Genomic DNA, 14610 nt, shown 5'->3' on the forward strand with positions numbered 1-14610 from the left:
TTTTTGTACCTCAAGAATACTTCTCTGCTTTATTATAGAAACTTGAGGTGATGTAACTGAAAGCATGTGCTGTCCACCAGTGTCCCATGCTGCAGATTGCTGAGACTGGATGCTGGAAGACTCTGGGAGAGAGCAGATTCCCTCCCCTTAACTTCAAAGCCATAGAGTCAGAGAATCATTTGAGTTGATAGGGACCCTTAAAGGTCATCTAGTCCAACTCCCCTGCAATGAACAGGGACACCTACAGCTAGATCACGTTGCTCGCGAGCTCCGTCCAGCCTGATCTTAAATGTTTCCAGGGATGGAGAATCTAACACCTCTGTGGGCAGCCTGTTCCAGTGTTTCACTACCCTTATCATAGAAAACCCTTTTTCCTTATATCCAACTTAAATCTCCCCTCTTTTCCCCTTGTCTTATCACAGCAGACCCTTGCTAAAGAGTCTGTCTCCTTTCTTATAGCCCCCTTTAGATATTGAAAAACTACAGGTCTCCCCAAAGCCTTCTCATCTCAGAACTGAACAGCTCCAACTCTCAGCCTGTGCTTGTAGGGGAGCTGTTTGATCCCTTAGACCATCTTCATGCCCCTTCTCTGGATGCACTCCCAACGGGTTCACATCTGTCCTATACTGACATGAGTCTGCATATGGACTCAGTCCTCCAGGTGAAGTCTCACCAGTGCAGAGTAGAGGGGTAGTATCACCTCTCTCAACCTGTTGACTACACGTCTTTTGATGCAGCCCAGGATACGGTTGGCTTTCTGGACTGTGAGGGCGTATTGCTGGCTCATGTCCTGTTTGCCATCCACCGGTACCTCCAGGTAGCTTTTGGCAGGGCTGTGTGACATTGCCTTTTTTCCAGTCACCAGGGACATCAACTGACTGCCATAACAATTCAGGTATCATTGAATGTGGCTTGGTAGCTACAATAACCAGTTCCTTCAGGACTCTGGGACTCATCTCATTGGGATCCATAGACTTACAGTTGTTCAGGCTCCTCAGGTCGTAGGTGATCAGGAGCATTCAAGGTACATGTGAAGAGCAACCCTGGAAATAGTTACATATGGAACTGGTGGTTAGATTGATCCAGCTTTCATCGGAACATAGCAGAATGACTACCAGAAATGAAGGGATAACCTCGAAAGAAGTAACCTTGTAGTGGAGACTGCTTTCCTGTCACTCAAATATCATCAGTGCTACTGAAAATGAGAACTTTCTAAACCCATATGGTATTGTGGGTTTTTGGAAAAAGCTTTTCTAGTTCTTTTTTAAACTCTTTTAATGCAGTGTTGCTTTCTAAGACTGCCAGTGTGACTGATCCTGCATTCTGTGTGCTGTATAGTCCTGTTTATTTTATTGGAAAACTGAATTACACAGGGATGGATCAAAGACTTGAGCTGAAGTGACGAAATGAGACAACTCTAAGTAAGGCACATCTGGTGTGAAAGGTAGTGCTGGCAAGACTTTTACTCTCTGCAAAAATATGCGATTTCAAAATGAAGTAAGAATGGGGAATATTTCTACTTCAGCAAAATTTCCAACTAGAAGGTTTTAGTGACCGTCTTGACAAGGCCTTTTTAAGTGACCTTCAGAGCTGGGGCAGTAGTTAACAGTGACTAATCCATGGATCAGCACTGGTGTTTGCTGTGTGGTCACTCCTACTGGGGCCTGTTACCTATTCTGTTGACTAATTGCTGAGCTGCTTCTTCCTTGATTGGCCCATATGGTAATTATGCTTGGCTATTGTTTTCTGTTAAGTACATTGTTATTCTAAGAATTAGCTTAAAGTTAAATGTAGTTAATTGTTTTATTTTGGTCTGGATTACCAGTTTGAAAATGAAAGCTACTAATGTCTATCGTGACTTTGATTCACAAAAATGAGATCACAGAACATTTATTATTGTCTTTCAATTCTTTTGTATTCTTTTCTGGTTCAAAAGCAGCATTTTAACAAATGGAATTTCATATTTAAAGAGCGCAATGGCTGTTTCCCAAGTGCATTGCTCCAAAACAAAAAGTAAATGTTAAGTTTTCACAAAAGCTGACGTAATGGTCAACCTCTAACACAAAATTTCACATCTTAATTCAAAAGGAAGGCTCGCTGAGTAGAAATGGTTTATGTACTGCCACAAGATAAGCTTAAAAGTCATCACAAGGATGAATGCAGTAATAACTTAGTATTCTCACCGATGCGCAAACAGGCTTTTGCATGACTTAAGAAAAAAATCACACTCTAGAATATTATGCAACAACAGTGGGGGTATCTCTTTTGGCCCCAGAGGAAACTCTGCTGGCAAAAGCAATGGAGATGAATTATTACCAAGATGCCACATCAGAACAGAGATGTGCCAAATTTGGGTATGAATCACTCACCTGCCGAAGTTGCATAAATCTGCATGCAGTTTGGAAATTTGAGCATATGGAAACAGGGAACACGTTCCATGGTGCCAGTTAATGAAAATATGCAGCGTGAAACGAGCTAACATGGATGTCCCATATACTACAGAGATTTATATTCTCCTTTTGGGAAATTTAATCATCCTCACAAATTGCAAGTCTAATTTGCTTGTAGTGATGACCTTGGGAAAGATTATTAGCTCCACTCTTTTGATAAGTCTAATCTAGGCATTGTGGAGGTGTATTTTAGGATTTCTTAATTTTTAAGACTGTTACATGTGAGTTCCTCAATCTGTGAACTATTTCTAAGCCAATCACAAAAGAAGTCTAAGCAATCAGGCCTATTAAAAGAAAGTTTTAATCTACTATTCTGGTTCCATACCTCCACTGGAAAACTTTTGGAAGTCTGAAAATCAAAGAACCTTGCTTATTACTGACCAGGCTCATAAGATGGAGTAGGTGATGCTTCAGATTCAGCTGATCTATTGATGGCCTATAGTAAACAGTATTGTCAAAAAAGTCACCAACTCTAGTCCATATTGAGCACTTGTGGGCCCTATCTGTGTGAGGGATACTACTTAGGTCAGAAGAGCTGGTTGGGGTGGATTGTACAATTGCCTTGGAAGAGACTGGGCATTGAAAAATGAATAAAGAGGACTGGCTGGGGCTGTTTCTGGTAGGCTGTCACTGTAACAAACTCCTAAATATAGAATATCATCAGCTGTCAGAAAAAAAACAAAAACATGTAAATGGTCAGATCTTTTAGCTAATCTTGCTCATCTGAATGTTGGCTATTTTGAATCAATCAGATCAGTAAGTGATCTTTGAAGTGGCTACAGAAAAATAAGCGCTACCCAGTAAGATACAAAGGTAAACTGTACCCTGAGTATCACTGGGAAAACTGGAGAGTAAGCTGTATCTCTCTGACCCTATGGCCAGTTCTTTGACTGGTTGCCTGATTCATTAGAGCAGCTTCAAAATGCTAAGCAGTAGCAGCTGCCAGTAGTACTGAAGAGGCCATTTGTAAAAAGCCAGTGGGTTGAGTTAACTTGTGTAGCGGCTGCAGCCTTACCAGCTGGTTCCTAGCCTGGGCTGAAGCAGGGATCACAAGCTGGTCTGGCAGCTGCACTTGCTCCACCATGGGAAGTGCTCAGGAACTTCCTTCTTAGGGAGGGTCACAGAAGAGCTGATATTGAGGACTGTAGTGTTGATGTGAACTGACTTTACACATGGACCTTAGCCAGAAGAAACACTAATTATTGTTTTTTCTTTGGTTGTTTGTTTTTTAAATAATTCTTTTTTCTTTGCCATTGAAGTAAAATTTAAGATGCCTAGACATATTCCTTCATAAGTAATAATATTTAGCTTTTTTTGATGGCAAAAATCCAAGTGCTCTGCAGCATGGAGCTCCCGAGTCATATCATCTTTACTACTCTGCAATTATATTGATAATAATTGTGCTGTATTTAACAAGTATGGATGCTGAAGAGTGGAAGGGGGACACTGTGTTCCTAAATTGGCAGTCACTGGCAAATGCAAATATAATCTGTATTTCCTGAATTCAAACTGGTGCTTCATTCACTTTCCTCCTCACTTTTGCCCTCCTTACTCCCTTTGCACCGTGTTTTGTACAAGTTGCCAGTTCTTTATGGCAGTTATTGTGGGGATTTTGTAGTTGGCTTGTGCATTTCTCCCTGTATCTGCTTTCCTTGTGCTTGTGCTGGGAGCACAAGAGTCTTACTCCGTTCTGACCTTTCAGTAAATTAACTTACCTCTCTCTGTGCTTGTCTTCCCCGAGACACGTGCCTGGTTACCTTTTCAATTGCCTTATTTGCTATTCACATTACTTTTCCTAAAAAGCAAAATTCAAGTACGTCTCAGCATCCTCCCTTGGATCCATACTACTCTGTTAACAGATATCCTTCTGAAGACAGGCTAGCTCTGAGCAAGGTGCAGCTCAGCAGCTGTAGAGCCAGGCTCACCTATTCGAACATAAAGTATTTTTATTCTGAGCTGCATCATCCTTAGGGAAATAGTAAAAGTGCCTTTTCTAGGAATTAACTGGAAAACAGGTGTATGTAACTTCACTTATGTTCCTTAGTGAAAGGAAGAGGAGAAGCAAGAAGAGGAGAGATGAAATATGTGTAAAGAAAAAAAAAGGAAAAGAATTTTCTGTAGAATGTAAGGCATGCTGTTTCATGCTGCATTGCTGTCATCCGAAATAATATATTTTGAAAGAAGAAAATACTGCCTCTGTGAAGTAGAAAAGTGATTTTTTTTCCTTTTAAAAAAAACAACACAACTTACTTAGAGTCTTATGTAGACTATATCTGAGGTCAAGTTCTGTTTTCTAGTTTATTTTTTATTTCTCCCACATGCCTAACTTCTTTTGAAACTGCAAGAAATTGCTTAAACAATTACAAGGGAAATACTTAGTACCAGTGAGGGGAGAATGGCATAGCCAGACTGTCTTGCTGGGTTGTACTGTCCAAACACTCAGCAAATCTGGCATTTAATGCTTATGTTGAAACAGACTTCTCTGTGACCTTGAGTAGGTCACTTTATTTCTCTGTGCCTCAGATCTCCGTTTGTCAAACCAATAATAGTGTTTTCCCATTTGCTAGGCTGTAGTGAGTATAAATGCAATTAAATAATGCAGGATGCATGGATGCTATTGAAATGGTGCCACTGAAGAAAGTAAACTGAATTAAACTCAGGATTAATTTCTTCTCACAGTTTATATATATTTAAATTGAGAGTTGCCTTGCTGATTAAGATTAATGCTGCTTGGCAGAAAATCAACACTCCCCAAAGCTGTTTGCCCCCACTTCTGGGTAGAAGTAAACTGCCTTGTTTACCCCTCCTCTGTTATCTACAGATACAGTGCTGCCTTGTCCCTTCTGGATCAGGGCTATATTTGCACTGTGCAATGGAGGAAAACCAGCCTAAGCAGAACCAGCTGCAGGTGGTCTGAAGCCACAATGCACAGTGTGAGCGATTCCCTGCACACGTCCCAGCAGAGTACTGTTAGGAGCGTACACACAGCTAACCATTCCCACTGCTCACTGAATTTTTGGTTTTACTTTTTTTCCTGGTCTTTCCCCCTGAAGTAAGCTATGGCTTCCAACTTGTGGAAGCGACAACTTGGCACAGTTTGGTGGGACTTGACCACTGCTGTCTGATAGGAAGTTGTGTTATCAAAACCAACAATCTGCTTTTGGAGAAAATAATTCTGTGGTGGGACAAATGATTTATTTCTACTGTAGGAAGTTTATTTGCATAGTGTAGAAAATAACAAGATTTATTTGTTGAGTTAGAATCCCTTAGGTATAGTATAAATGTAATTACAAGAACATATAAATATATCTATACTATGCTATTGGGCCTTTGGCACCACAAATCTTATTTCCCTGACTGTGAAAATAAATGTTTTGAAAGAGAAATAAATCATTAATTCCTGCTGTTGACTCAAGAGTAGGAAAGGAAATATGCAGGCTGTTGACCCAGAAGACAATAGATCCACTGTCCTTGGACATCCCAGGGCAATAATCTATTCCAAGTGGTATTTGCTAACTGTGCTAGTTTTCGCACAATGGTAGAAATATGACTTTTGACAGTGTAAGATCATAGGGTAAAATATACTTCTAAATCAATACTTTGTCAATTAATTCAACTTTTTAAACTATTGTCCACTGGGTTTTCCAACATGTATACACATGAAAATTAAGCATGTATTAGTTTCTTTTTTCTCTGCCATATAAGTAAGGCTGTGATACAAAAGGTCTTTAAGGTTTTGTTGTCCTTGCACAGCATTGATTCAGTTGACCACAGTCTATGGCTTTCTATAATTAGTTCTGATAAATCAAGAGTTATTGTGACATCTGTGTTAAGAGTGACAATTTATATTTTGGGATAATCTGCGTCTTGGGAAAGCTGAAACTAACCTTTGTCAAGATCTCTTTTTTTTTTTTGCATGTTTATATCCCTACAACATGAAATGTATTTTATCATTGGAAGATGTTATTTGTTTTAGTCAAGGACTTTCTTTCCAAAATCAATGTAGATTACCTGGTCTTAGATCTTGCTTGGTTTAGATCACCATAAGCAGGAATATACAGCCTGTGGATTGGTTGGTTTGTAAATGTTAAAGCTCAGTCATTTCCCAAATCAGCTGGTCTGACTTTGTGTGTAGTTTTGCAACTGTGTCTCAAAAGTCCTGTGGCCTGCTTTTGAGCCCAGTAAATTGGCTAAATTAGGTGATCTTTGAAAGCAGAACAAGGAAAAAAAAAAAAAAAAGTCAACAGGAGAGAGCAAAACACCCTCAAAACCTCTAAAACCTGATATTGATTCAAAGATTTGCAGTGAAAGAGAAGCTGCTTTAAAGAGTAATTTGTTGTGATTGATTGATTGTGCTTGCAGCTTGAGATTTTAGCCTTATTTCTCATCTGCATTTATCTGGTTTGTACTTGAAGCCTTGAACATTGTTCATCCTTTTGTCTGTTAGACAAGAAAAGAAGATGACTGTAACACAATGGTATGGTATGGTAACACAAAAGTTCCCATATTAATCTCTGTTTTTATCTTTGAAAAGCAAAATAAATTACATTACCCTAATCTCATGTTTTTAATATCCGTTTCTTTTCATGGTTCTCTGAACCTCCTCCCACTGTTCATTATCCGTATTGAAGGCTCAGTGCCAGCTGACCTACCATTTAATCCCAACTCTTTCAGAATGCTTGTATATATAAAATTATATAGGAAGTACTGAACAAGGACCATCAAGTATAGAATGCAAATGTGAGTCATTGTTTAGCATATATGAGTAACCAATGGACAGCACAGGTCAGTTTAGGTAGACTGAGCAGAATGTAGGCAGAAGGAGATTTTGGATACGAGAGACAGATAATTCAGGGTTTTCTCTGGCTAGTAGGTCAGGAGAAACAGTCTCACAGCTACACTGACAGTGAATATAACTTGTAACTTCAGAATATTTGGATTGAAATAGGATTACACCGTCTCTCCTTTTCACCTTATGTTAGGATTATGAAGGAAGCTAGTAAAAGAAGGGCCTGGAATTCTGATTCTGTTCTTCTTGCACATGTGGAATTGCAGAGGTGTCAACAGATATCAGACCCTTCTTGAAATATTTTTGCTGAACTTAAGCAAGCTAGATACAATCTTTTAGAAAAGCACAACTTTCCTAGAAGAGTTTCTGCAAAATATTCTTTCCACCTATTCTGTACCCAGGGAATCACAATCTGGACGCATTCCCTGTTTGTTATGGTAATACGTGTTTACTATTCTGTATCATATTTGTACATATTCATTGTAGTGCATGATTAAGTTTAGTAAAATTCTTGTTTGCTACTGTGAAATGGTAATGAAACACCGGCACAGGCTGCTCAGAGAGGTTGTGAAGTCTGCTTCTATGGAGATATTCAGGACGCATCTGGATGTCTACTTGTGTGACCTATTGTAGGGTACCTGCTTTAGCAGACGGGTTGGACTCAATCATTTGAAGTCCTTTCCAACCCCTGTGACTCTATGAAAGCATACTTTCTGTAGAGTGTATTCCCACCACTCTCCTGACTTCAAGCTACCATGTAGAGATAAACAAGCAGATACAGATGTAGCTCTTCAGAGGCAGTATTGCTAAGTCTTCCAGGCTCCCTTTGATCTCTGCTCCCTAATCTTCCACTGTAAAAAGAAAGAAGAGGGAAACTGGAGTTGTATCAGAAGAATGAAAACTTCTAAATTATTCTGAATCCTCCTCTGTGGAAGCATCTTTCTCCACTAGCTGTTAGAAGTGTAGTGTGCGTAAGTCTCCCTGAGGTAATGGCAGCCTCTTGAAATGGCTTCTCTTAGTGCCCAGATATTTAACCTGACATTTGCTGTCTGTACCCTTTGGTTGTGTCCCAGTTTACAAAGTTATCTCAGTTGCTGTGAATCAGCATCTTCACCTTCTCACTATCTACTCTTGATCTTTCTCCTTTACCAACTTCGTTATCAGTGATCTGGAAGAAAATAAGGTCGCTGCTGATAAAGTTAATTAGCATTAGAACAGTCCTTGTAGGGATCTCTCTGGAAACACAGCTGTTCAGTGTTGTTTCTACACTTACATAAACAGTTTAGTCCTATCAATCAACTGACAGCACGTTTCAAAATGTGCTTGTTTTCTGTGTGGTGAGGACAGCTTTTGCCAGTAGTGTGCTGGAACCTGTTGCATTGCTTTCTTTTCACAACTTTAATAATCAAAAAGTGGGAAAACAACTTAATTACAGAAACATCTGTCTGTTGTATCAAAGCACTTCTTATATAAACAAATGCAAGTACTGAGACAAACCGTGTCTAATTTGTCTACACACAGGTTTTGTCTTACCAGGTCAGGTTCCCTGGAGCTTGGGCAGGTTTTCCCTGGAAGGGGTACTGAGCATAGCAAGTGCAGGAGTTTCCTGAGTACATTAAAGAGCTGATGTAGGTTGAAAAACTGAATAACAGCCATCTTAACAGGTTATGAAAGGAACCAGAGGGGAGTAGGTGGAATTTGATGCAACTCAGAAAATCACTGAGTGACTGAAAGCAGTTGTAAAAGCAAGGAACTGTCAGCATGGATGCAACCACATGAAGAGAGAGGATGTCTCTATTTCTATCGCTCACTATTTTCTTCATTTGAAAGCTAAATATTCTATTTGGTATTGCAAGGCAATCTAACTTTTGTTTAACAATTGTTTAATTTCTCTGGAGAATTCACAGTAGGAGCCACTTTCTGTATTCTCTGTGTGTACCATTTACTATTTTAAATATGGAGTTACAAAAGCAGAAACGAAAAGCTCAGTTGTAAAAGCCTGCAGCTTTTAGGGTTTTTTCTTGTTGTTGTTTTTAAATGTGTAATAGTTTTGGACAGAATTTCTAAATAGTTACAGTGTGATTTTCATACATAGTTAACAATAGGCTAATGCCAAATTTTGACAACTGACACCAATTCAAGCAGAATTATGTCAATAACACTTCTGTGCTTAATTGGTGTAAGCCCATAAAGGCAGAGAAATTACTTAAGGACATATGGGTAATGTACTTGGAAGACACTAGTAATGAATGTGTGTAGTCTGTGAGCGATGAGCTACGCAACTTATTTTGGAGTGAATACTTGTGTGCATAGTGACTTCATCCAAAATAGTCAAAGACTTCCCAGAGTTGGAAATGACAAAGCCGACTAACATTATGATTCCAGAGTTTACCTCTTCACAAGAGTTAATTGACGTATGTTGTTTGCAGCATATTCTGATGTCTGTGCCGACTTAGCTTTCAGATCTAACTGGTTTGATGAATTGGGACAAGAGTATCCAGGTGAAGAGAGAACTGCTCTGTCTACTTCTGCTAAGCATTGTGGCAGTTAGCATGTGTTTGATCATAATAGTTCAGTTTTTGTATGCATATCTGGGTATTACAGCCTAGCAAGAGGATTAATACAAAAATAGATGCACATTTAATTTTCAGGAGTATGATTTCTCATTGCCCAGCTCATTTTTCATTTAAGTAAATATAACAACAGAAAATTAGTTGTTGATATTAATATTTCTTACTGCTCTAAAACTACAAATGTTTTCTTATTATTATTTAAGATCCTCCTCAGCAAAAGGTATCAAAGAATTCCTTTTTCAGTTTTTTTCAGAAGCTCAGTGAATAAAATTAGGTGCTTAAATCTCACTAATTCAAGTATTTTAATGCAATCTCAACATTTGGCAAATGTTCTTCTCAACAGGAACAAATGAAAAATGAAGTTTTAAGAGCACATTTTATTTTTTTTTTAATTTTTATTTTTTACCTGCCATAGTCAAAGTATTTGCTGTTATAAATGAGTGAAAACTGTTAATTAAGTCCACTTATGCCATCTGGAAATGTGATGTAGGATTTGCAGTGATGAGCAAATATGAGTATGTGGTAGAGTTCATTTTACCACGCTGGCCTCATACTGCTGCATAAATACTGCAAGAGTGGTAGACATGCAATGTTGTTTAACCATACTTGATTTTCTTCAAAACAAGCCTCAAGAGAAAAGAGCACAGTTTGAAAATTCTGGGTATTTTGGTGTGAGGTATTTCTTTTAGCTGATTACTAATTTTGAAGGTTAAGCTTCAAGAAGCAAATACTAGTTCCTAATACTTTCTGCATAGTCACAGACAAGATGGCTTGCTTGTCATTTTCTTCACGTATTTCCAAGAAGATTTGCAAACAAATGGTGATGGTTTGTGAATATTTCACAATTTAAAAGCACTCTCAAATTTACCAGAGTCAGTATTTGAGGAATACTATTTGATCAGCTCTAACAAAGGTAATCATTTATATTATTTGAACAGGAGTGTGTTTTAGGAAAAGATATCCTGTGTCAGTAAAGGAGGTGTTTAGATTTTGTGCATGCTTGGAATTATATGTGTTGTGTAGTTTTCTAGTTATGTAGCTCTGGCTGGAATTCTCATTTCTGTGTTGACTGTATCAAAATGCAGGCCAGCAAGTGTGCATTTTGGTTCTGGCTCATCTGCCTATAAATTCATTGAACTATTTCCAAAATAAAGAATAAGGATAAACAGTAGTTCGGTGATAGCCGCATAATTGTAATATCAGCTGCAAATACTCAAAAGCAAGACTTTTGCTGGATGTCTTTTTAGGAGATCCATGTGGCTGTATTGTATTAGATTTTGGCCAGTTTCCTAGAAATTCATCAGCCATCGTTGGAAATGTCTGCTGCATGTGTGAAAGAGAAATGCCTATGTCTTCAGTAGCATTTAATTTTTTACTTATACATTGTAAAATTTTATGAACCAGAGCTGTAATACAACATTGCAGTGCACAGACCATTGGTATTGCCGTAATCATTCAATTGAGAGACCTGTGTGGGCATGATTCAATAGGTAATGGACTGCATCAGTTCAGCTTGACTGTTGGGATTTTATTGCTCTACCCACCTCTGTGACAGCTGCTTATTAGCGTGCAGTGCTTTAGAGAAGTCAGCATAGGAAATGAGCTCTTCAATATTTTCCAAATTACGCTGTAGTATTTTGGTAGATAGGGGAGGTCTTCACCCGTCCTTACTTCTTCCTCCCTGCTCCGTGAAGTTCCAATTTTCAGGTTTTGGCAGGTTCTGTCTGCCAGACCAAACGCGTTAGAAAGCCCATCATCTTACGCTGATTAATGCTAATAGGATTTGTGACCGTAAAACCCCACGCAGTGAGTTGAGAGTCTGTGTCATTAGAATTCTTTTTGCTTTCTTCTGTTGCTTTATATATTATCTTTCATCAGTAGGCAACAGATTTCTTTCTGCATAGTTGAAGGAATCAACATCAGCGGGGGGTAAGAAGGTGTCTTCATCAAATTAAAGTCATTTACTTTCGCATGCCTTTGTAACTATTTATCTGCACCGTGAAATATACTAATGGGTTCATGAGTCTGTCAGCTCCGGGCTATCAGTTTAAATGAGGCCCAGTCTGGCAAAGATCATCAGTCCTTACTCTCTGTTGATTGTACAGGACATCGGACTTGGCAAGTCTGGACCACTGTCTGTGGAAGTGTGGCCCGTGTCACTGAAATAAATACACCAGTTTGGCTTCCTTCTCACATATGTTGTCTTAATGGAGATTGAAGGCGTAACATCTGATCCTAAGCCCAATGAAATCACTTGGAGAACCATTTCTTTCAGTAGATATTAAAGCAGGTGTAAGAACTGCATGCAATCTGAGTAATCCTGAGAGCTGTATCCAGAAGGTGGCTAAGTCATGATATTAGAGAGTGTTTAATTATTCATGTTTTTATGTCAAAAACACTGATGCAATTGGAGTGGAAGATTATACCATCCTCAAAGCTCTGCTGTACTGAGAATAAATATACAGCTTTTGTTCGGTGCTGTTTTTCTCTTTGTTAATAACAAGATGTAACCTTAAAACAAAAATCTTACGAAAATCTAAAAAGTTCAATTTGGTCAAGGCATGTACATGCTCAATTAAATATCATTTATTATTTATTGCTAGAAAATTAGGAAGTTCCAACAAATTATCAGATGTTTTAAAAGTTTCTATCTATGCTGAGTTAACCTTATGTTGTCTTTACGTGCAGGAAGGATAAGTAGAGGCTAACAAATATCCCACAACCTAGTTTTCATTTCAGAGGGCCATCTTCCATGTCATGTGTGATGTGCTGCCATTATTACAGGAGGCAGATTAGGCTGCTGTCTTAATGAAATGGCAGTCAGATGAATGCGGAAATATCAAGTGCATTGGGGGCATACTCCGCTAAGCAAAGTATTTGCAGTACCTATTAAGCAGAATGTAAGTCAACAGAGTACCTGAACAGAAGGTGCTGTATGTTGTTGTTCTTAGAAAATTTGGTGTAATCGTCTTTATTATTAAAATGGATGTCTTCTTTTATATCTGAGTGCTCATTTCTCCTCTGCCTTTCTCATTCCCAGTAGTAAATGCAGCCTGATTTATAGTTGCATATAAAAACCACAAATCACAGGGCTGTCCAGGATACAGTTACTATGAAGAAGCATAAATGGTAGTAAAAAGGTGAAAATTGGCCCTGTGAGCTATATTGCTATATATGAGCAGTTACTTTTTCCCAGGTATACCAAATAGTTGGAGATAGCATGGTAGAGGCTGAGGGGGCTTGCAAGATTTCCATTATTCCACATTTCACTATGATTTAGGAAGTAAGTACATTAAATAACTCTTCAAGACCAAATTTGCTGGTAACTCACAACCATTAATGGCTGTTGTGGTGATGTAAGGCAGCCATAAATCCAGGATCTGCAGCCCTCAGCAGGGATCGCAATGTCTGGCTCCTGGCCGGAAACTTACTTGGAGTCTTCAAATTAGAGATTGTAAAAGTCCATAAGCTTGTGGTTCTTTATGTCTGGTGAGAGCACGGCTCTTTCTGACCATAATATACCACACACATGCACAGTATGCTCAAGTTGGCTCCTTTATCACCTGTGACCTTGTTAACAAGCGCGGGACTTAAAACAGCAGCGTATTTAAAACGCTTCCAGGAGTGGTGTGTGTCATGGATGTCTGGCTGAAGCTGCAGTTTGCTGCAGTTATCAGCCATACAGGTGTCATCTGTATCGAATCAATCCTCAGAGTGACAGCAGTCAGGCACACAGCTGACTGCTTCATGTTGGCTGTGTTCAGAGATACTGCTCTGTGAGGGAAAGCAAAGGATTTCTCTTCCTTCCTTTCTGTGTTTTGAGCTGGTAGAAAAGGGATGTTGAAAGATGCAGCTGACTGTAGTTTTGTGTCATTTTTCCTATGATGCATTCTTTTAACTTCAGTAAAATTCCTAAAAATGCATTCAGTGTTACTGCTGTTACTGAAGACTGTTGTACTGCAGTGTGTCAGGCAACTCTGCTTTAGCCACCTTCTCTCCTGCATCGCTGAATTCTTACCACCTGCTGAGTGGTGCTCAGCTCTTTTCTTCACCTTCTCATTAGCCTTCTCTAACTTCATCTGGACTGATCACCTGCTGACTCCTGTTTGAGCTAACTGGGGATTGTTCCCCAAACATAATGCTTATAGGAACTTTGATGGCAAGCCATGACTGTACAGAAATTTAAATAGATGGAGTTCCTGGTGTACTCCTGGAGCACTTACTTCTTGTCCTGCATGCACAAGACAAAACAAACAAACAAAAAGTCATTGGAAAAATGTGGTCATCTTTCCACATGGTCACTTCTATTGTAACGCATTCAGCAAGGTACTTCAAATGTTTAAGAAATCTACAGGTAACTTCCTTCTCTTCAGAGTTATTAAGAGCTCCTGCATTGGTGATTCATGTGTGTTTAGCATCATACTTCTGACAGTGTGAAGCTAACCTCTCTTTCCAACCAGCCTCTTGGAGTATAAGCACAAGCGTTTCTAGGTGAGAATAAAAATGGGAGCAGGTGAAAAAGGCAGCAGGAGGAATTCCCACTTCTTGCTCTGTTTGTACCTACAAAAGCAGGATCTTCTCCCTTTGTCCTTTCATATCCTCTACTGAATAAATCTACTAGTTATGTTTTCGGAAAAGAAAAAAAAATACCTTATAAAATTCAGCAAAGCTTGGTGGCATTTGTGTCCCTTCAGGGCTTACACAGCTGAAAATCTAAGTATAGGTTCTTTCTTCATTGCAGAGAGATTTGTCAGTACTGATACTAATATAATGCCATCGTTACACTGCTGTTTGTCTT

At 39.0% G+C, this 14610-nt stretch overlaps 1 long non-coding RNA gene across 4 annotated transcripts in view; it reads left to right on the forward strand.

The window, feature by feature from the left end:
- The window catches only part of LOC112532804, a 240632-nt gene that overhangs the window by 3152 nt on the left and 222870 nt on the right, over nt 1-14610 (forward strand). The gene's annotated exons all lie outside the window — the stretch shown is intronic.

The sequence above is a fragment of the Gallus gallus genome, chromosome 1, assembly GCF_016699485.2.
Source record: "Gallus gallus isolate bGalGal1 chromosome 1, bGalGal1.mat.broiler.GRCg7b, whole genome shotgun sequence".
In the NCBI taxonomy this organism is placed as follows: domain Eukaryota; kingdom Metazoa; phylum Chordata; class Aves; order Galliformes; family Phasianidae; genus Gallus; species Gallus gallus.